At 43.1% G+C, this 23,717-nt stretch overlaps 1 protein-coding gene across 1 annotated transcript in view; it reads right to left on the bottom strand.

The window, feature by feature from the left end:
* LOC146613413 (A-type potassium channel modulatory protein DPP6-like) overlaps positions 1 to 23,717 on the bottom strand; it is a 96,996-nt gene that overhangs the window by 51,453 nt on the left and 21,826 nt on the right. The window lies entirely within an intron of this gene.

The raw sequence follows: 23,717 nt of genomic DNA, 5'->3' as shown, positions 1-23,717 counted from the left end.
GTGGCAAATTTGTGCGGCGCCTTCAAACCATCATGATAATCAATGATGCGAGAGTGTTGCAGTGGTGCTCAACAAAAGAGAGCAATAATCACGGCGTGTCAGATAAAGAGCATGTAGGTACATTTCCTGGGCGTGTAACAACTTTCCTAATGAAGGCAGCTTTTGTTTTTTTGGTTTTTTTAAAGAGAGAGAAAAAGTTTCCCTCTATTCCCCTATACAAGTTTTATTAAGTCTGTATGGATGCAGTGCACAGCCTGCATTACAGACAGTGTTTAAATCTCAGATGTGTTTGCTCCCTGCACGCTACTTCCTCTGCTATGACATCTTTATCTCTCTGCCTCTGTCTCCGCACCATTAAAGAGCAGACACAAAGGCGGGCATTCGCATTTGAAGCTGATATTTCCAACGAGCAAGGTCATTGTTGGAGCTACACAGTCAGCGTTATATTTTCCAAGCTTCCCATCCAAGCAGGAAGTATGCTGCCTGCTGTTGTCTCGTGCAAAGTGTTTTGCACAGAGAAACAAAGCAAGTCGAGGCCGGTCGCATATAGAAATCGCTGGATGGGAATAAAGACATACCGCTCCTTTCTTCAACAAAAGTGAAACGTTTGCGCTTGTGCGTGTGATAGCTGTGTATTATGTGAGTTGCAGTGATGTGCAGATGAGCCCATGTGCCTTTCGCTTTCCGAGCTCTCCTTTTTTCACGTCTGAGGCCCGACTTCCTCTCAACCTTCAAAAGAGCTCACACGCTCTCTCTGTCTCTTTCTTCTTTAAAAAAAAATTGATCTGATTTCACGGTTAAAGATCTGCTGTACCGCTGTCGACTCCGCACTCTCACTTTTATAAATGTATGAATGCGACGCAAAAATAAACACTTTACACCTAAAATATTCAAAGGTGCTGTGACTGCACTGGAGAGACGAGAAAAGAAACTTCATGCAAGTTGAGGCACAGGAAGCAGTCAGATGAGTTCCACTTTTACAGATGCTACACTTCATTACGCGCTGACCAGTCAGCAGTCACAGTGAATAACCCTCATCACCTCAGTGAAATTAACCTTTATTATGAGTCTTGTGTATTCAGTGCTGCATTTGAGCCAAAAAAAAAAACAATGAACAGCTGTTATGCAACTAGTTTTATTGTCGACATGTTTCTGCTCCATAGGCCAAACGAGCTGATTTTGGTGAAGCACTTTTCAACCTAAATTATGCCATCAATGCCAGAAGCTCAGTTATGTAAACTCACAAGTAGTGTGTGTGTGTGTGTGTGTTTGTGCCATTACATCACCTCACAGTGTTCCCTATAGCCTCATACTGAGCACAATTTAATCTGAATTAGTTAACAGAACACAGAGCAATTAACGCCCACTCTCTGGCATTCTGTTTCTTTCCATTTTTTTCTCCGGCACACACAGTTGCTCACATGCAAAATGCATGATTTTGTCAACTGAACACCCCCCTCTACAGACACACACACACAAACACAACCAAACATTCCTAAAAACTCTGTGCTGTCACCAGAAGCTGTCAAACTGTTAATGAAAACAGGACACCAACAGGTTCCATTATAGAAGCTACACCTGTGGGCTGAGGTTTCAATAGGAGCTCATTCAATATTTAGGCAGAAGTTTAGAAGGAGGCAGCATACATTCAAACTGCAGCACTCAAAAGCTTTTCCAGCTGCTGATTCGTGAGTCAAACACACAGAAACACACATACACGCAGACAGATAACATGCAATCTAATAGAAAGCCAGGCTGTTTCGAATATGTTTCTTTGATTTTCGTGAAGAAAAAAAATAACTGTTTGCGCCTCCGCTGCTTCCGAAAGATAAGGAGCGGAACAATTAGGAGTCAGCTCCCCTGAAGACCTACCTGATCCTGCTGCTGATGCTGAGCCACTTTCCCCGGCCCGTTAGCGGCGTCTTTTGCCGAAGTCATGACGCCAAATCAAGAAGAAAAAGGGGAGAGAAGAGCCGCGCACACGTCCGCTGCTGACAGGTGCAGAAAAAATGAAGCGGAGAAAAGAGGGGGAGCACACCGAGAGAGAGAGAGAGAGAGAGAGAGGGAGAGAGGGAGAATGCGCGTAAAGTGTTCGAGGCTATCCAAGAGTGATTTGCTAGAATAACGCAGAGATACCGTGGGTGCAGACGGCGCAAAGTTCAGCAGCTGACGTGCAGAAATCTGTGGACCGCTGCCATGTGGGAGGTTCGGTTTACCTCGGAGCGGGAGTGGTGTCATCCACGACAGCTGGATGTGCTTAAAAAATGTAAAAAAGAAAAAAAGAAAAAGAAAAAACCTACATGATTCTTTTCAGTTAATTAGACTCGGCGCTACTTGCGGGTCTCTTATTTGAAGAAATTGTCAATTTAGAGGAAATGTCAGGTTAACCAAAATAAAAACCAAAAAAGGTCAAATTGACTTCTTTGCAGAACTTAGCACCACCAGGCTGGACCTCTCTGCAGTGGAAACGGAAACAACCGAGCTATGCCGCCAGCTGCTGTGCCAAAAAGTGATTTCCGGTATTTGCCAACATATAATTGTCGGTATTTAACGGGATGTAAATGATTAATTGGATTAAAATCTGTGAAACGTGTCAAAATATATCTCTCGTGAATGACATCAAGTCATTTTAAGGCAGAAAGAACATTTCTGTCAGAGGTAGAAGCTGCAATCAGTTTTTTAATATCTTTTATTTATGCATGTAAAACTCTCGATGACATTTTGCAAGAGAGATCGGGCCAAGAAGGCAGCAGAAATTGCAGTAAACAAAAAATAAATAAATATATATATGTGTGTGTGTGTGTGTGTGTGTGTGTGTGTGTGTGTGTGTGTGTGTGTGTGTGTGTGTGTGTGTGTGTGTGTGTGTATTTTAAGTGGCCAAAAAGGGCTGGATTTATTAAAATGTGGACATCAACAACATAACCCCCCCTCCCCCTGCAAAACAGGTCATTTCTGTATTTTAACCCCTTTGTGAATCCGGTTGACTGCAGACTATTTATTCGTATAAGGAAATGTAGTAGACAATAAAAACACACAAAAACACTGCACTGCTCCTTTTCTTTCCTTGCAGAATGTAGAGGGGAGCTCAAGGTTTTGTCCTTCCACCTGGGCCTATATTTAGTCTTACCAGACTCCTCTGTGCTCAGCTCTGAGCTTGCAGCAACTGATAATATGGAGACCTGTCAGCTTGTATCACATCACTGCGGGCACTCATTATTACTGGCAAGTCCATTATACAGGAAATGGAAACAAGAATCAATGCGAGAAGAACAAAATACTTTCAGTTATAAGCGTGGACTCTTTTCAGATAGGATTGGTGTTCTGAGTTTTGATCTCCTCCATACCCGCTTCACACCCTGGAGGACGGGGCTGTGGCCCCCCCACACTCCCTAGCAGATCATTACATGGAGAAACCTTTGGAATGCAAGCATGCTGATCCACACAGGTATGCACACATGGGTATTCACAGACGCGGACTAAAGCTTTCTTGGCTGCTACCTCAAAGCACACTGTGCGCTGTCTATCTTGCGTGCTGCACAATATCGTTTATTATTTAGTAAATATTGATATCTATGGCTAGCTAGTTTATTGTGATGGTGCTTTGTTTTCTCTATTATTATGTTGCTCTTTGTTGTTTGCTGTCTCCTCTGTTTGTTTTTTTTGTTTGTTTTTTTTTTTCTCCATACAGGTGACCCAGGAGTTCTTTTTTTTTTTTTTTCTCTCTCTCTTCCCCCCCCTTCTCACCGTCTCTTCTCCCCTTTGGTTTTCTTTCTTTCTCTCCCCCTCTTTCTCTCATTCATTCCCCCTGTCCTATTTATTAAAAAAAAAAAAAAAAAAAAAAAAAGGATTGGTGTTCCTATCTTACTAAAGCTTGAATACACTCATGGCTGTTAATGCTATCTACATTGCAGTTTAGGGAATGGATTTGCATAGAGCGTCTATAGCCATAAAAATCATATTCGCTCCAGTGTACTGCCACCGCTGCTGTACTGTCTGCCAATAAAACAAAGGCTTGCTGCTGGCCTCGCTCTTGAGAAGCAGTGTTATATCGTCCTCCCACATCGAGCAGAAATAGTCTCGGTTCCTGACAAAACATTGTTTATACTGTAACTTTCTCACCGTGCGCCACATCTCTGCGAGCACACACAATCCACATTCTTGTTAGCACAGCTTGTCTGCCTATTTGTGCCGCACACATGAAAACACACACAGCCGCGCACACGCACGCACGCAGGGCGCTCTCGTGCTGGAGAGACAGTTTCTTCTGAAGTCATGCACAGTCTGTGCAGGCCTCTTGGCCTTTTGAACCGATCATCTGCTGGGGGGAAAGGAACTGAACAATCCCAGTAAAAGAGAAACACACACCAAAAAAGTCAGCGATACGAGTCACTGACACAGCCTGCGTACGAGAATGAGGGAAAGATTCTCTAGTTGATATAATGTTTTCATCAGCGGACTTGTTGCAGCCCTAAGGGCTAATTATTGCTTGTTTACAAGCGAGGAAATGGCATGTTATCTTTCTGCAATCTGTGCATCAATACATTAACAAGAATGAGCAGAGCAAACTCTAAAGATCAAGGTAAACATGCAAAGTTTCAAAAGCATATAAAATCATAATATTAATACTTATTGTCGACTGCTTTTGCTAAGGTAACCATTAAGAAATACACCATGCATTCAGGGATATTCTACACTTAGATCTGTTTTGCTTACTTGGAAATTTGGGGAATTTGGGAATTTGTGTGTTGGCTGTGAGATCAGGAAAAAATGCAACAGTACTGATTACACTTGAAGGAGTCTCGTGCTCAGCTGGAGAATTTCTTCAGATCTTTGGACTAAAATCTTCAAGGATTCACTTAATCCAAATATCTGGGCCCTGAGAATCATCATATTCACTGTTAAAAATCATGCTGTGTGACCACTAGGGGGACGTAAGGAAGATGGCAGCATAAACCTGCAGCTCCCGGTCAAAACTCGAAAGAGAACCAGAATTCGAATATTTCCACCGCTAAACCGTGTAATAAATGCCATGGAAGGTGGAAGAAGGTCAAAAAGACAAGGAAACATTAAGGATTTTGTGAAACAAGTGGAGCTGGTAAGAGGGGGCAACGCAGACATGTCCGAGAACAACGTGCAAGGCGAGCAGATGGAAGGAGATGTAGCTAGCCACCCTCACGCAGACTTCCAGGACATCATTAAGGAAATTCACTCACTTAAAGCAGAGTTTAAAACCGAGTTTGCCACGTTTAAGAAAGACATCACACAAGAAATGAAGGACGAATTCGACAGCTTCAAGAAAGACATTAATACAAAGCTGGCAGAAACTGCGAACGAGCTAGCTAGCCATGAGACCAGACTCGAAGAAGCTGAGGAAAGACTGGAAGAGATGGAAAGGTGGAATTTGGCCGCAAAAGACGCTCTAATCCAGTCGCTTCAGCAACAACGGAATATTCAGACGAAACTGGCTGACTTGGAAGGCCGTAGCCGACGGAACAACATTCGCATTTTTGGCCTAAAAGAGGGCTCTGAAGGAAACTCTGTGCTGCAGTGTGTGGAGGACTTGTTGAGAGCTGAGCTTTCGCTCCCGCCGGATTCTGCTCTAAATATTCAGCGGGCGCACAGAGCTCTGGTGCCAAAACCCGGACCAGAAAAACCTCCGCGATCGGTGGTGGTTAATTTCCTTCAGTTCTCAACCAAGGAGATGGTGCTGAAGGCAGCGTGGAAGAAAAAGGTTGTACATCAGGATAAGCAGCTTTTCTTTGATCATGACTACGCTGCCGACGTGGTTCAAAAGAGGAAGGAATACGCTGGAATTAAGAAAGCCTTAAAAGAGAGAGGAATTCGCTTCCAGACGCCTCTGACCAGAATCAGGATCCACTGGGAGAGCGGCGCCAGGACATATGACAGTGGCCGGGCGGCGGCGGAGGAGCTAAGGAGGAGAGGAATACAGGTGGAGGTGCCGCAGCGGAGCGGGGAAAGCACGATGCTGGAGGAGCGACTGCAAAATGCATTGGGATGGCAGCGATCTAACACCGAGAACTTATAAGTGAGGATACAAACATTTGAATCCGGTGGAAATGACTGAACAGTAGAACTCTGAAACTAAAGGTTCATTACTCTGTTACTTTTCAAGGCAAGGTAGACCGGAAAGTGGTAGGTTTTCTTTTCTTTTTTTTCTTTTTTCTTAAGGAACCTATGTTGGATCTCACGGGGGCCCCTAATCTGAAAGGGATATACCCCACGAACCACAGGGACGCTGTGGGTAAGAAATACGTATTTTCAGTTTCTCTTAAGTTTCTTGTTATCTTGTTCCAAGTTCTTAGAGTTAGTGTGGGATGCTATGATAGTGATAAGCCAAAAATAAAGCAAAACTTAACAGTGAAAAGATGAGGAATATAACGCTGGTGTCAATGAATGTCAATGGGATGAATAACCCAATTAAAAGAAGCAAAGTGATACTCAAAATGAGAAAGCTTAATGCCAATGTAATATATCTTCAGGAAACACATTTGTCGCAGGAAGAGCATGATAAATTGAAGAAATTTGGGTACAGAAATTCTTACTATAGTACTTGCAAGAAAAGTCGTAAAAGGGGGGTAGCAATACTTATTAAAAATTCAGTTAATTTTGAATGTTCTAAAGAAATTCGGGACAGTGAGGGGAGATACATTATTGTAAGAGGTAAACTAGAAGGGGAGGCGGTGACACTAATCAATCTCTATATTCCCCCTGAGAGCAACCAACAAAATGTGAAGACTCTACTTACTACAGTCATGTCAGAATCTGAAGGGACTGTGCTGTGTGCAGGAGACTTTAATGTGGTATTCGACCATAGAATTGATACAACAAGCACAAATAGAAGCAAAAACAGCCTGGCGAGAATGGTTAATACATTTATGAAGGAGCATGGAATGGTAGATGTATGGAGGGAACACCACCCACTGGATAAGGAGTATACACACTACTCAAAGACTCACAACACTTACTCAAGAATTGACTATGTCTTAATGAACAGATGGGATCTACACAGAGTAACTGAATGCACAATTGGAGTGGCAGATATTGCTGATCACTGTGCCATTCATTTAAAGCTAAATCTAAATAGTAGGCGTAGAAATACCTGTTGGAGGTTAAATCTGAGCTGTCTGAATAATAAAGAAACGAAAGACCAAATCAAGAAAGATATAAAGCAATACATAGAGGAAAATTCCACTGAAGAAATTAGCCCAACGGTGTTTTGGGATGCATTCAAAGCTGTGCTCAGAGGGAAGCTTATTGCTATAACTTCAAAACAACACCAAATGAGGAAGGCCCTGTACCTAAGCCAGGTGGAGGAATTGAAAAACACAGAAATATTATACCGAACAACTCGGAATGTTCAGCTCCAAGGCAGAATTAAAACACTAAAAAAGGAAATTGACAATATATTGACTGAAGAAGTGGAAAAAAAACTTAGATTTTTGAAACAGGATTATTATGAGAATGGCCCAAAGGAAGCTAGACTGATAGCACGGCGTCTTAGACAGCAGCAAGCTGTTAATACGATTCACAAGATTAGAGACCTATCTACAAATAACTTGCAGTATACCCAGGAAGCAATAGAAGAAACATTTAAGAAATATTACGAAAACTTGTATAAACAACCATGTTCCTCAAATAAAGATGAAAAAACTGCTTTTCTTAACTTCCTAGACTTACCACGTATTGGTACGCAGCAAAACAGCAAACTGACTGCCCCCATCAGTCATGAAGAAATATCTAGAGCAATTTCCAGTCTGAAAGCTAATAAATCACCGGGGGCCGATGGGTTCCCCTCAGAGTGGTACAAGAACTTTAAGGAGGAGTTGATACCAATGCTTCAATCATCATTCAATCATACCCTTGCGGAGGGTGTAACACCTCCCTCATGGAGAGAGGCGATTATCTCAGTAATCCCTAAAGAGGGAAAAGACACCGAATATTGTAACAACTACAGACCCATATCGGTTCTTAATGTGGACTACAAAATATACACATCTATAATCGCTAAGCGATATGGAGCAATTATGACAGACTTAATTAATGAAGACCAAACTGGCTTTATCTCAGGACGTAGAACTCAAGATAGTATAAGAAGGACCCTCCAAATAGTTAACTCGATACAAACAAAAAAGGGCAGTGCGGCCCTAGTAAGCCTGGATGCAGAGAAGGCTTTCGACAGTGTAGATTGGAACTTCCTATATGCCGTGTTTGAAAGGTTTGGTTTTGATGACGGTGCTGTGATGTGTATCAAATCTATTTACCAATCTCCTACAGCTCGAATTAGAATCAATGGCAGCCTAACGGAGCAAATCTCTCTCGAGAGGGGTACCCGTCAGGGTTGTTGCCTCTCACCTCTTCTCTTCACTCTATATATTGAACCCCTGGCACAGGCCATCCGACAAAGTGAGGAGGTGAGAGGAATAAGTATTAAAGGGGAAGACCACATCATCAGCTTATTTGCAGATGATATCATACTCTACCTAGAAAATCCAAACCAAACTTTAATTCCAATGTTTAATGTAATTAATATCTTTGCTGAACATTCGGGGTACAAAATTAATGTGACCAAAACTCAGATACTGGCTTTCAACTATTTTCCATCTGAAGAGGTTAAAAATAAGTTTAGGCTGAACTGGACTGCAAAACAAATGACATACTTGGGTGTAACCGTGACTAAACAATTGAGTGACCTTTTTAAAACAAATTATGATAGGCTGACCACTCAGATTAAACACGATCTAAACCGATGGTCAACTCTTACACTAGACTTTAGTGCAAGAATCACAACAATAAAAATGAGTGTCCTCCCACGGTTATTGTACCTTTTCCAATCTCTGCCAGTTAAGATCCCAGTGGAAAAATTCAAGGACTGGGATAGGCTCATCTCTAGATTTGTATGGAATGGTAAAAGGCCTAGAATAAAATACACAACATTACAACTATCTAGGAAGCAGGGTGGTGTGGGACTCCCTAATCTAAAAGATTACTATCATGCGGCCCAAACTAGACCGGCGATAAAGTGGTGTGATCAGAACTTTAATGCCAAATGGAAAGATATTGAAATAAAAGTACGGGATGTCCCAGTCCAGACTTTTCTTGGAAATGAGCAACTTAAGAAAACCTTACAGCATTTCCTTGATCCTATAACATCCCACACTCTAGAGATATGGTTTGGCCTAGTTAAACAAAGTAAGTTGGAAAGGGAGGTTAAGATGTTAAACTGGGCTGCCTATGTTGTTGGTGATATACTGAGTGCTCACGACCCAGGATTCAGGAAGTGGGAACAAAAAGGAATAACAGCGATTTGTACAGTAATGAAAGATGGCCATTTGATGAGTTTCCAAGATTTAAAAGATCGGTATAGTCTAGAGAAAACCGATTTTTACCGGTACCTGCAACTCAGAGACTACTTTTCAAAGGAAATACGAAGTTCGCGTACGTCTTATGGCATCCTGAATTGTATAATTAAATCATACAGGGGCCTCCAATTCAAGGAGATTTCTGTACTATATAAAAATCTAAGAGAGAACACGGCAACATCAACTGAATACATAAAAAAGAAATGGGAGCAGGAAATAAAAACTGATATCTCAACTGAGGAATGGTTAGGTATGTGTGAAACCCAGAACACAACGACTAACTCAAGATGCTGGAGAGAATTTGGGTGGAAACACCTTACTCGATTCTTTATTACACCAAAAATCAAAAGTAAACAGACTCAAGACAGGTTGCCATGCTGGAGAAGATGTGGTAACATGGTAGCACATCATACGCACGTGTTTTGGGAGTGCCTGAAACTGCATAATTTTTGGAAGAACGTGAGTCTTGTAATAGGCAATATCTTGGGCTACCAATTACCACACAATTTTAAAACTGTATATCTTGGGAATATTAGAGAGTATGTTCTGTACGACGACTTGTATTTGACAAAAATCCTATTGATAGCTGCAAAGAAAGCTATAACAAGAAACTGGTACAAACTGGCTCCGCCTTCATCACAAGACTGGTTAAATATTGTTGGAGAAATCTATGCAATGGAAAAAATGACTTACATTCTCAGATTAAAGGAAGATATTTTCGTTGCTAAGTGGGAGAAGTGGACATTGTATGGCACCAAGGAAAATTAATGAACGAACAAAACATTTAAGGTCTATGACTCTGTATATCTATTGATGCATGCCTGTATAAAAGTACATATATAAGCTGGAGTATGTATGCTGCTGAGCAAAGGCAGGCATGCATACGGTAGTTGATTAGAATTGGCACCCACACCTTCTGTTCGCTTTAGTTCTGTTTTGTTTTGACTGTGTGCTTGCATGGTTATTTCTCCTGTAATGCAAAACATGTCTATGTTTAAACTGTGACAAAACTATCAATAAAAATTACAGTGTCAAAAAAAAAAAAAAAAAAAAAAATCATGCTGTGTATGAGGTACCACAACAGAAATAACTATGAGGTTTAATACTTCACAAATAATTATTTCTGCATGCCAAATGATGGCACTGAGCGCACTGGGCGTTCTTCTTCTTCTTCACTCACTATGCATTTACACGCCACTCTGCATTTAATCATTAGTTATTATTAATGTCATGTGCTCTTCCACAGCGTGTCTTTTATCCTGCCTTGGCAGATGGCTGCCCCTACCTGAGACTGGTTCTTGAGAGATTTCTTCCTGTTTAAAGGGAGTTTTTCCTTCCCACTGTCGCCAAGTGTTTGCTCAAAGGGGGTTGTTTGATTATTGGGGGTTTTTCTCTGTTATTAGGTCTTTATCTTACCTTAAAGCATCTTAAAGGGAATGTTGTTGTGATATCTTAGATCTGTCTGCTGGTCACAGTTTACTCCTCTGTGTATTTCAAGAGTTTCGACTATAAGCTGGGATCACCGATAACTATTGTATTTATCAACAAAATTAATTCCTTGGTCATGTTTACTTAAATCTTCTACACAGTGAGGGTTGTTTTTTTTGAGTAAGCTCAGATCTGTGCATCACTGTGTCAGTAAAAACCATCCAGTCTGCAGCAACAGAAAAATTTAAAGCAGATAAATGGACCAGCTATAGAGAATGTAAAATGCTACCTGCCCAAAGTGAAGATGGAAAAATGGAAGAAATTAAACACGCTGAAGCAAGTGTAGAGACAAAGTGGATGGACACAATGATAAATTTTCACAGTGCTGCAAAATGAAGCTCAGATCTTTCTGGCTGGATGATGGGACTAAACACAGATAGTACCAAACACAGCATTTTGGTCCTGCTGTCATCGCACAGCGCCTCACACGGCCCGAGGGAGCCGCACAACCAGCTCACTGCCAAGAATGGTTTCAGCACCACGGCCGTGGACAGCTCCACTGACACAAGAGCGGAAAGCCTGTTTACGATTTAATCCTCAGTGTGTGACCGTCTCTGTCCTGCCTTTATTATCTGTTTTCACTCACAGGCTTTCCACAGCTGCTCAGTGAAAAGATCAGGTGGAAGAGGAAGGGGAAGCAATTTCCTAACAATTAGCTGCACTAAATTTTTAAAAGTTTTTAGCAGACGCGAGAAGCAACAGGAAACAATTTACAAGATAAACAGCGTTAAACGCAGAGTGCTCATCCGACCAGCAGAGCTCTAACAAACAAGAAATGAGACTCAAACGCGGTGAAGGCTATGGCGATTGATCACAGCACATTCGATGAAACAACACAGGATCAGGTTTAATTGGAGAAACCAAACAACGTGGAGCCATTTAGGGTCAGAGCTTTTTTAAAAACAAGGCTCACCTATTAGTCAGTTTCTATTAGTTAACTGACATTAAATCCATTCATATTTTACTCATTTAGCAGTTACTCATATAGGCTGCACTTTGTCTACAATAGCCCTTCAAAAAGCTCCAAGCAGTAAATGCATCTTTGCTTATATTACTGGCAGAGCTTTCCTTTTCTTTCTACAAGACCCACAAAGTGCCATTCATTTAACAGTCAATAAACGCTGTGAAAGCCTTCAACTGCATGCTAGTGCCCCCCAGTGATCACTACTTGTCCAACACCTTAAAGACTAATCAATATTGAGGATTTTTTCACAGAAATTGTGCTTATTATATTAAAAACTGTAGTTTAGAGAGGAAGAAAGTATGTTGCATGGGATTTTGGAGAGTTAATAAAGTGCTTGTCCACCTCTGCCAATGAGCACAGCCATCAGCCTGTCACTTAAGACCGAAGAGAACAGGAAGAAGAGCAAGAGATGAGTCCGCCTAGCAAAGGCCAGGGCAGTTTTGTTGGATAAACGATCATTATCAGCTGAACTCTCTCCGCAGGCCAAGCAGCACAGCAGAAAGCCTGAAAAGGCCACAGCCATAGAAAAAAGGCAGAAAACCATTATCTACCATGTGTTTGCATAAATGCATCCCCAAGGGGTTTTTGTTCTAGTGCAAAGAAAGCACAGCAGCACTATGTTGATGAACAGGGGACACACACAATAACACGAACATCTGCGTAATCTAACGCAAAACAACACAACAGCTTTGCAACAAAACACAGCCTCTGCAAATCTAAACATTTAGTGTAAAGTGTTTCAGAGAGGAGCAAACTCAGAGGCTGATGTACTTTTTCTAGCTGCTGTAGTGTTATTAATGTTTCATACTCATGTTTTACCAGCTTGATATTGTAACCGATATTGTTTTCATCCAGAGAGCTTGCACCTGTCATCACTACAAAATGTGCTCCTGGAGATTCTCAGAGTACCGGGAACCTCCACAAATTGAGTTATGGCAGGTGTATCTCAGCCTATCTGTCTGTATTCAGATGTTGTCAACATTATAACATGGAAACTGTGCAAGATGAACTCCTGAAACTTTACAGCTGAGATCAAAAAACCGTCATTTGAATCTCAGCCAGTTGCAGCGTGAGCGTATTTTCTGTATACGATGATGGAAGATTTTTAGGATTCTGCTCTTTGTCTATGTTAAGCTGACCTGGTTGAATGGAAGGCTCCATCACATCATGCTTTGTCTTTATGCTATCTTCTATTACAAGATATTACACTTGTCTGCACACTTTTACATGTAATGTTCTGATTATATCCTGTGACCACGGGAGGTAGATAAGCTGTTTCTGGTTATTATTTCATGCAGACTGCTGTTGCAAAATGAATTAAAATCTTTTTTTTTAAATGTTGTGGAAATTTGAAATAAACTGATGTACACAAACAGGCTGTAAAACTACAATACAGAGCGCAACAGCAGGCTGCAGGGCTTTTTGCAAAGAATAATAAAAGAATAAGGATAAGATATCTACGTGCCATTCTCACAGGATACAATAATCACAGGAGCATAAAATGCAAAAGATAACATTTTGAGATCTGTTTGTCTTGTAAAAGAGGATTAGCATGTCATTGTGGCCAAGATGTAAAATTTCCATTAAACTTGTATTACAAAGAAAAATGTTATTGTCTGACAAACATGTTTCAGCTTGTGGCCCGTGCAGCTTTTACTTGTATATTTGTGCTGAATATAGTAAAAAAAAAAAGTATTTAGCCTATTTTAGACTTAATAGGAGAGACCTCTCAGCAGAGCTATACCCACCACTTTTTTTCCTGAGACAATTCAGGGATTTTAAAAATCACAGAACGATAAATGAAACAGAAATTCCACAATGAGCTTGTTCTGAGCAGGCATTTGTTTGTGTGCCATAAACACAGAATATACTTTAATAATTTTGTTGTTTAACCTCAGTCAAGTTGAATTACAAACACCACTAAGTGCGGCACATTTTCTTACTCTTAAATCCCCCAAATTATTATCTAAAATATACAGAACACTTTCTAAATTAGATGAATCAATATCCCTTCCTACTGCAAAGTGGGAAGCAGATTTATCAGTCAACCTAGACCAAAACTTCTGGTCTCAGATTTGCTTAAAAACTTTTAAATTAATTAAAAATCCCAGTCTGCAATTAATACAATACAAAATACTTCATAGAGTGCACTATACAGGTCATCGGATGTTCAAGATGGGCTTTACATCTTCCAACAACTGCTCACACTGTCAAGGCAATACACCAGACAATTACATCCACGCTCTTTGGTTCTGTCCACCAGTGCAAAAGTTTTGGCGCGAGATATGTGAAGACTTATCAAAGTGTCTGAAATGTAACATTCCAACTTCCCCCTTAGTGTGTCTACTGGGCAGCTTAGATAATGTCACTTCAGAAAAGAATATAGCCCATATGATCTTCACTGCCCTATGCATAGCCAAGAAAACAGTCCTCATGAACTGGAAAAATAAAAATAATCTTAATTCTAACCAATATAGAAATTATCTATTAGATTACATTAGTCTTGACACAGCCTCTGCCACCACATTAGATCAATTGCTCTGGGCCCCTTTTATCAGCTCCATCACCTAGTGGGGGTGGGGGGTCATAGTTTGGTCCCGCCTTCACTGTTGTGATTGGTGAGGGGGTAGGGACAGGCTTAGGGCGTCGGGGGGTTCCCCGGAGGCATCTTCCTTGGGGGGCTCAACCCGGGGTAGCGGTCACGTCCGGTTGGGGGCTCTGTTGGCTCTCAGGTGACTGTTTCCTCGCGGCTGCGTGCAGCGGGGCTAGGGGAGGGTCTGTGCTGACGGACGTAGGTTACTGACCTGGCAACCTGGCTGCCCCTGGGTGGGTCCGGGATGGGCGTGAGGTTCTGGGGGCGCTCCGTCTCTGGGCTGGGGCCCGGGCCGGGCCTCGGGGGCTTGGGTCCTGGTTGGTGTGTTGCCGGGGTTGTGGGCGGGTGGGTGCATGGGGGCCCGGCCCTGGAGCAGGGTGCCGCCGGTGCGTCGAGCCGCCTGGGGGGCTCTTCAACTGGTGGGGGGGATGGTCACATCTTGCAGGAGCTTTCTTCTCTTCAGGAACTCTCTGCAGGAGGGGGAGATACAGGAGAGGTGGAGGAAGATCTCAGCCTGGGCGTTTACCATCTTATGTAGTCTGGAAGATGTGTGGCTGGTGGGGTGGGTGCAGTTTTCTCTGTGGTGGGGTTGGGTGGACTGTCCAGGGCTCTGTGGAGCCGGGGGGCGCTACTGCACTGGGCCCCGGTCTGATGGGCCTGGGCCCCCCTTCCCTGGCGGGTCGCGGAGGGTGGGAGTGCCTACTGGGGTCAGCGGGGGAGCTGGCCCCAGGGAGGGGTTACCTGCCCCTCCCTTCCTTCCCTCCCCATCTCCAGCTGCCTCCCTCTTCCCGCTCCTCCACAACCACCCACACATGCAGGGCCTTGGAGTGGGGGTATGTCACCAGGGTGCAGAGGAGGCTACCCCCCCCCCCCCCTGTCCCCTTCTGGCTGCCTCTGCCTCAATTTTATCCCACAACTTAGACATTCACATTATTCACACTCTCATTACACATACATATAGGATCTTGGGGGTGGGCACAATCACGGAGTCCAAATCACCATCAGGGTGTACACCTCACCCCTGACGTCGTTGCCCACCTCTCAATTTTAAATACACTTAGTCATTGAGGGCTAGCAGGAGGGACTATGCGCTTACCTGCTGCTCCATGGCAGGTAGCTTCATGACCTCCTGGGTTTTAATTGCACCTTAGAACACATATGCATCAACACTACAATGAGCGGGTGGAGGGAGGTTTGGAGTCTTCTCCCACCCCCATTCTCTGCGGCATGCTGGAGCGGGAGGGCTAGTAGGAGGAGTTGGCCGTCCGACTGCAGTCTGGGGTGTGGGGCCTCCCTGCTGCTGCGGAGTCGGGGTGGTCTGCCTCTCCCCACCGCAGGGAAAAGGGTAACACCACCTGGGTCTGGGTGCAATTCCCCCCTCCAGGGGCAAGGGTACCTAGACCCGGTTTGTAGAGTACGCTTGGGGAGTGTGATCGTGTGTACAGCGTCTCTTTATGTCTGTCTCCACGTTGGTTGAGTGTGGAGTGAGTGCATATGAGAGCATGAGGGTGGGAATGGATGTTTGTGTCTGTGTGTGCCTGTATGTCTGTGTCTATATGTCAGGTTGGGTATCAGACGCCACCTCTCTGGGGACACCTCAGGCCCTCCAAGGTTTGGAGGCCTATCTCCACCCACCACCACTTCCCCTGCCGGTGGCGGACTCCCTCAGGTGTCGGTGTGTTGGTGGTTCTTTGTGTCTGGGGGTGGGCGTCCAGGTACACACCGGCTCACTCCTTGGCGGCCGCTTGTCGGGGCCTGGGGCCTGGGGCTCGCTCGGGCCCCTTTGGAGGTGGGGTGCCCCCGGCCTCTCGGCCTGGGGCTCGGTCACTCAGGCACAGCTGGGGGCCGGCGGAGCTCACGGGCGCGTCACTGCAACTCCCCCTGACTTCTGCTCCGCGGCTGCTGGGCGAGCCCTCATCTGGGACTCTCCTCAGCTCTTACTGGAACAGTGGCGCGGCTGCCCCTCTGTTGGTCTTCCATGGTCTCTTGTGTTCTGGGGGCCTCTGGATGTCTGGAGTTTTGATCTCCTCCATACCCGCTTCACACCCTGGAGGACGGGGCTGTGGCCCCCCCACACTCCCTAGCAGATCATTACATGGAGAAACCTTTGGAATGCAAGCATGCTGATCCACACAGGTATGCACACATGAGTATTCACAGACGCGGACTAAAGCTTTCTTGGCTGCTGCCTCAAAGCACACTGTGCGCTGTCTATCTTGCGTGCTGCACAATATCGTTTATTATTTAGTAAATATTGATATCTATGGCTAGCTAGTTTATTGTGATGGTGCTTTGTTTTCTCTATTATTATGTTGCTCTTTGTTGTTTGCTGTCTCCTCTGTTTGTTTTTTTTTGTTTGTTTTTTTTTTTTTTTTCTCCATACAGGTGACCCAGGAGTTCTTTTTTTTTTCTCTCTCTCTCCCCCCCCCCCCTTCTCACCGTCTCTTCTCCCCTTTGGTTTTCTTTCTTTCTCTCCCCCTCTTTCTCTCATTCATTCCCCCTGTCCTATTTATTAAAAAAAAAAAAAATGACAAAGGATGAACTGAAGCTCTGCCATCACGTAATGTCGCATACTGCTGTTTCTGATGTCATTTAAAAAAAAAATAAAATAATAATAATAATAATTTTGTTGTACATGTAGAATGACAATAAAGTGCTATTTTATTCTATAGAAGAAGATAAAGAAGACATTTATCTTCAACCTCTGCCCTGCTATGACATGTCAGCCGGTGTCCCTGCCTGTTTACTGTTACAATCTTTTTTCTCCTCTGGGACAATAAAGGCTTTCTAAATCTAGTTAACGCATGAAAAATAGAAAGATTATAATGTAGTTTTTGTGAGTACATTTACAAAGCGACTCACTTTAAAACAAAAAACTGTAGACAAGAATTTATAGGAGTCGTTATAATGAAAACCAACGAGGAGCATAAAAAAATAACAATGAAATAAGATAGAGAGCTTCTTTTTACTTCATGGAAAGCCTTCAGGAAGTTTTATGCAGCAACCCAAAAAAGACTGAGTTGACTTAGAAAATGCAAAAGCAAAGACAGGCTGAAAAATCCCGGGCACCTAAGGTAAAGACCTGAGTGATTTGAACAGCAGGGAGAGCGCAGATCTCAAACTGCGGCTCACAAGACAGCAATATATCAGCAATCTTACTCTTTGTGATTTTAAAAAGCCTTAAAAGCAAAAGTTTTAAATCGAGTGTAGAACTTTGAGTGCAATGATGCACAAATGGGAATGGTACGATCTGATTCCCAACTGCGTGTTTAAATCCCTGAGACAGCTGGAGCTGAAGGCAAGTAATTTACTTATAGTTAATGGAGATGAGGAGAATTACAGCGTCCCAAACGAGAAGAAATAAAGACGTGGTGTATCTTATCAAGCGTAAGCTGGTCTCCTTAACTAAAGGAAAATATGGTTATAATTCGAAAGATTTTGGCTTGATTTTGGGTATCTTGTCTGAAGGGGAGAGGAATGTCTAAAGGGGACTTCAGGAATATATATAAAAAAAAAAAATTATTGTTTGCCACCATCTATTCAATGAAAACAAAACTTTTTGAACCGTATGTTTTAATCTGCACATTATGCGCATTTCCAGTAAAACCCCATCAATCAGTGAGGGCGGCTGATTTAGGAACAAGCTGTTTCCACTCAGCTGACCTGCCAGCTGCCAGCATGCCCGGCTCAATCATCAGTCATGCCCCCAACGCCCTCCGGCCTGCCGTGACTCCTTCAGCTGTCCAACTGGCAGCACACCTGCCTCGCTTACTGTAAATACTGCTGTCCGCATCACAGTTCCTGCCTGCCATGCAGCAGCCACAAATCACAGGTTAAGGATAGAGATGCCGTGCGGGCAGCAGTTCATCACGGATCGTTACTGTACTTAAGGGTCATCAATTCAGTCCTGAGAAAACACGCCTCCATACAGAGTGATGAAAGGCACAGAAGTTTTCAGACTGTAGGCACAGGCAGTTTTTCACTGTCTGGACATTACAGAGTGGTAATTAACAAGTCTTCAAGTCTTTAATCAGATTCATTATTGGTCTTTTACCAAGAGAGGGCTTTCTGGGGGAAACAATTAATCTACTATTGTCTTGTCTTGAATTGGTTGGAGACATTAAAACACACAGGGAGAGAAAAAATTACATTAACTTTGAATGATTCCTTAGCCTCTGGACCTAATTCTTTGACCCTCATCAATACTTGATTGTTTTTCTGAGAAGGCTACCCCTCCAATAAACTCACTTGTTAACTTATGACAACAGCATCATTTGGTTCGCATTACTCCCTGACACTGAGCCTGTGGTGGTTTTTTAAACAAATATATTACGTGTTTAGCATTTTTAAAGCTGGAAACTTTCAAAGTTTTCATAATGTGCAGTCCTCTGCAGCAAGTTAAATTTGAAATGGCTATATTATAAATAGTATTAGTTTATTACCTATTACTTGCGTTTGCTTTTGCAAGCTGACCTCTTGTTTTTTCCCCCTTATTGGCTGCTGGCATTTACACCAAATCCAATAAAGCATTAACGAGGTCAGCGCATCCTCCCACCACCTTGCTGATTCCTGTTGAATGCTGAAAACGTCAAGTTTTAGATTATGCAGAGAGCGCTTCCAAGACAGTTTCAGGTGAGACAATACTGTAAAAACAACCACTCGGGTCAATTTTGAGAAGCTTCCGGACCATGTTTCTCGTAAGAAGTGTCTTTTTGACATGAATTCAAACAGGTGAGTGTTTAATGAGTGGTTGTATCATTTGCATATGTGATGTTAAAATTTCAGAAAACTTGTTATACAAGAAATAATTGTCTTAATGTAAACAGTTGCTAGGAAACTGAAATTTGCAATGCATATAACATTTGTTTTTTCATACCCCGAGTCAGAAATGTCATAACACTGTGTCAGGCAGGAATGCAGGACTCCCAGGCAGGACTAAAGTCAAAAACACAGTTTTGGTGCTGCATTCAAAATGCAAAACTAAAACTAGGAAGAAACTGAGATATTACAAAACTATGAAACACTGAATGGCCAGAACACACAGCCAGAGGATGAGGGAGATCGTGAGAATGACAGAAGGGGACACAGACATATATACAGAATAGGGAATCAGTGAAGAGAGGAAACACCCGGGGAACACAGCTGAACACAGTCTGACTGATGAGGCAGGGGAAGCAGAAGAGAACATAATGCAGACAGGATGAGGGACTGACAAAATAAGAGACACACACTAAGACTCAAGCTGACTACATACAGAGCGCAAGGGCAAGAGCACAGAGAAATCAGATAGACACATAGAGACATGACTGGGAAACAAAGCCAAATAAACATTGAGACACGACTCACTGCACAGGGAGACACCTAATACTAACAAAGGAAACTAAACACAAGAGGACAGAGAAAACAGGAGAAGATGACAGAAACCTAACAGCTGGATAACAAAACAAAGAATACAAATATTAAACAGAGGGATCACAAGTATAGAAACTAGGAAGAGAATCTTACCCTCAGAATATTACATAAACCAGAATCAGAGGTCAAAACAAACAGGGTCACAGTTCAAGCTGAACCATCCAGTTTTATTCCAGTCTCTGCTCTGAAGGTTATATAAGGGTTTGTTCGTTTAACATCGAAATGTTAAATGATATATAGAACATTTTATTCCTAAACTTTTCACAGTGCAATGTCATAAAAAGGAATCAGAGCCTGGCTTTATTATACACTGTTGTACTCTGTTTACATGTCTTCCTAATAAAGTATATATATATATATATATATATATATATATATATTTCATATATTTTTCATGCACAGCAAACCAAAGTATTTTGCTTTTGTGAACCTAAACAGCTGACAGCGCTCTGCTAGCTGCACATCAAAACTTTAAACCCATGAATTTCTCCTGAGGAAAAAAGATTATTGTGTCTCTGCAACACACCGCCGGGCAGTCTGGAGCAAGCTTCTCAGGAAATGCCTCCAAAAGGAAAAAAAGAAGATCTTTACACATCACTTTCTGACAAAAAGTAACTGCCTTGACGACTAAAACTGGACTCTTCCAGGAGAAAATTGCAACCCTGGAGAGAATTGTGGGAAACAGTTTTACAGCACTGAGGTTGCCAATAATGGAGGCGCACGATGCAATGCTAATTGAGTTCTCACACTAGATCTCAGTGGTCCATTTATAAGACACCCAGCAATGCTTTTTCCTGCAATACATATTTCTTATTATTACCATAAGAAATATCTCAAAAACTCCAAGAATACCCAAGTACTCTTAAAATCTGGTGTTTCTCTATTTAACTCTGCAGTTAAAATGTGAATACAGCCTTCCAGTGTTAAAGTCTGTAGACTGAAGGTCACGCATTCAAACGAAGCACAACTGTGCAAAACAAAATTCTGATTGAAGCAAAAAGAGTTTTGATTTTTGCTTTATGCGCATCTATCTCTAAGGCCCGAGCCTGCAAGTTATGCAGTAACAGGGCTCTAGAGTGCGACCAATTTTTCAGTGGTGCGACTAAAAAAAAATATTCGGTTGCACCTGTGCGACCAACTGTTCGGGTAGCAAAAAAAAAAAAAAAAATCTGCAACCTTCCCTGTGGTCAACAACAGACACACATTTTGCCCCTATCGTGGACTAAACCAATCAGAGGTAGTCAGGGGCGGGACCTCTCTGATTGGCCGTGGTCCAGTTGAAAATGTAGGTGGAAGTGGGAGGTGAGTAGCTTGAATAAAGCGATATCAATTCATTAAATCCTGAATCGACTTTTAAATATAACTGTGTTTTGCCAGAAACGCCAGATTCTCAGATTAAAGCTCACAAAACCATTTCAACAACAACCAAACAGTAAACGAGAGCAGGTACACGGATTCCACACAAAGACGTAAACACAGACCCGACGCATCAGAATCAGCTTTGTCTTTCTCGGCTTTCTCACCCGACGGCCCGTAGACGGACACGCTGTCGGAGCTTAGCGATTCTGATGCGTCCGGTCTGCGCTGTGATTACGTCTTTTTGCGCTGATTCTGAGCTGCAGGTTTTGTCTCTCCAACCAAAATTCGCCGAGCCAGCAGCAAAAGAAGCAGCAAACTGCGCTTCACATTTGATCAATGTCGTCATGAATTTTGCTGTTTTGCTTCCACGACTATTGAAATCACACTTCATGCACAGCTAGCCCTCTCTCTCTCTCTCTCTCTGTGCTTCAAGAACAGTTTCCCGTCTCCAATCTCTGTTTTCTGTATTATTCATTCGCTTATTACCCACCAGTCTACCGTTGTTTACAGCGCTGTCGGCTGCTGTCTTTTTCTTTTCTTTTTTTCACTTAAATGACCTCGGACAAGAAAGCCTATTTTTTCTGTTACTCAATACTGAAGAAATTTAAACTTTATATGCAGAACATTGTAGAATATTTTTAAGGTTATCTGCTATAAAAAGCCAGACCAGGAAAATCTCCTTCATGTTTTTCTGTGTTTTATTCTCAGTTACTTTCACACAAAGGCATCTGCTGTGATGCTCACAATTCTGATGAAGTCAGTACTGATAAATCATCAGAATTATAATATTTCTGACTGTCTGAGGCTAAGTTGAATCGAATCGGGACTTTGAAAACCGGAATCGAATGGATTATAGAAATCAGTGATGATACCCAGCCCTAGTGAGCAGCCTAGGCACGACAGAAGTGGATGTAGCTGTAATAGGAAAAGAACTATTGATAACTTTTCTGTTAAGTTAAGGCCTGATCCTTCTGAAATTCATAGCCAGTGCTCTGACACGGTGTCATCAATCTTTGGATGCTGAAAAAGCACAGTGTATCCAGAAAAACACATTATATTATATCAATTATTATAAAATTTGTGTACGCCTAACTTTTGTGCCGGTACGCCTAACTTTAAAAAGTTAGGTGTACCGGTACGCCCATGGCAAAAAGTTAGTCTAGAGCCCTGCAGTAATAATAATGCATAATTCAAAACCATAGTTTGCCATTATTGTCTCCGGTAATATGGACCTATACAAGGCTGCGTCCTACAACGTGCGCAGCGCGGTCCGAAAGGCAAAGCGGAGCTACGGGGAAAAACTAGAGTCACAGCTACGACAGTGCGACTCTAGGAGCCTGTGGAAAGGACTGCGGACTATAACGGACTATAAACGACCAGCTTCTTCAATGATGAATGCCGATGCTTCACTGGCTGATGAGCTGAACACGTTTTATGCTCGCTTCGACGCCGCAGCAATTAAAACAACAAACGGCTGCGCGCGCTCGGAGTGCACCAGTGAAGAAAATGCATTCGTCATCACAGAGCATGCCGTGAGGAACACCTTCAGGAGGGTGAACACCAGGAAGGCAGCAGGACCAGATGCAATCCCTGGCCGGGTCCTTAGAGCCTGCGCTGACCAGCTAGCACCGGTGTTCACGGAGATCTTCAACCTCTCCCTGGCCCAAGCTGTGGTTCCCACGTGCTTCAAACGGTCCATTATTGTCCCCGTTCCAAAGAAACAACAGCCCGCTTGCCACAATGACTACCGTCCAGTAGCACTGACTTCAATTGTGATGAAGTGTTTTGAAAGACTGATGAGAGATCACATCACTTCTTCACTTCCTGCCACCATCGACTCACTTCAGTTTGCTTACCGGACTAATCGTTCCACAGACGATGCCATATCTCACCTGCTCCACACATCCCTGAGTCACCTGGACACTGGCAGAGGGAATTATGTTAGGATGCTGTTCGTGGACTACAGTTCAGCATTCAACACAATAATTCCCTCTAAGCTTTTCACCAAGTTGACGGATCTAGGACTCAGCTCATCACTGTGTCAGTGGATCCTCAACTTCCTCACAGACAGACCCCAATCAGTGAGGGTAGGAAAACAAGTCTCCCCCTCCATCTCACTCAGCACTGGAGTGCCTCAGGGCTGTGTTTTAAGCCCCCTGCTGTACTCACTGTACACTTATGACTGTGTAGCCACATCCGACACCACCTCCATTGTCAAGTTTGCTGACGACACTGCTGTTGTGGGCCTGATCTCCGACAACATCGAGACGGCCTACCTGGAGGAGATTAGGAACCTGGAGACCTGGTGCCAGGAGAATAACCTCCTCCTAAACATCAGCAAGACTAAGGAGCTGATCGTGGACTTCACTACAAAGCAGGCGAGGAATTACAAACCCCTCATCATCAGTGGCACGCCAGTGGAGAGAGTGGACAGTTTCCGATACCTGGGTGTCCACATCACTCAGGACCTGTCATGGTCCTGTCACATCAACACCCTGGTTAAGAAAGCCCGTCAGCGTCT

Source organism: Diplotaxodon limnothrissa, linkage group LG18 (assembly GCF_057381915.1).
Source record: "Diplotaxodon limnothrissa isolate DT_005_m linkage group LG18, D_limnothrissa_male_GT1.1, whole genome shotgun sequence".
Lineage (NCBI taxonomy): Eukaryota > Metazoa > Chordata > Actinopteri > Cichliformes > Cichlidae > Diplotaxodon > Diplotaxodon limnothrissa.
This window is presented reverse-complemented; position numbering and strand designations above follow the sequence as displayed.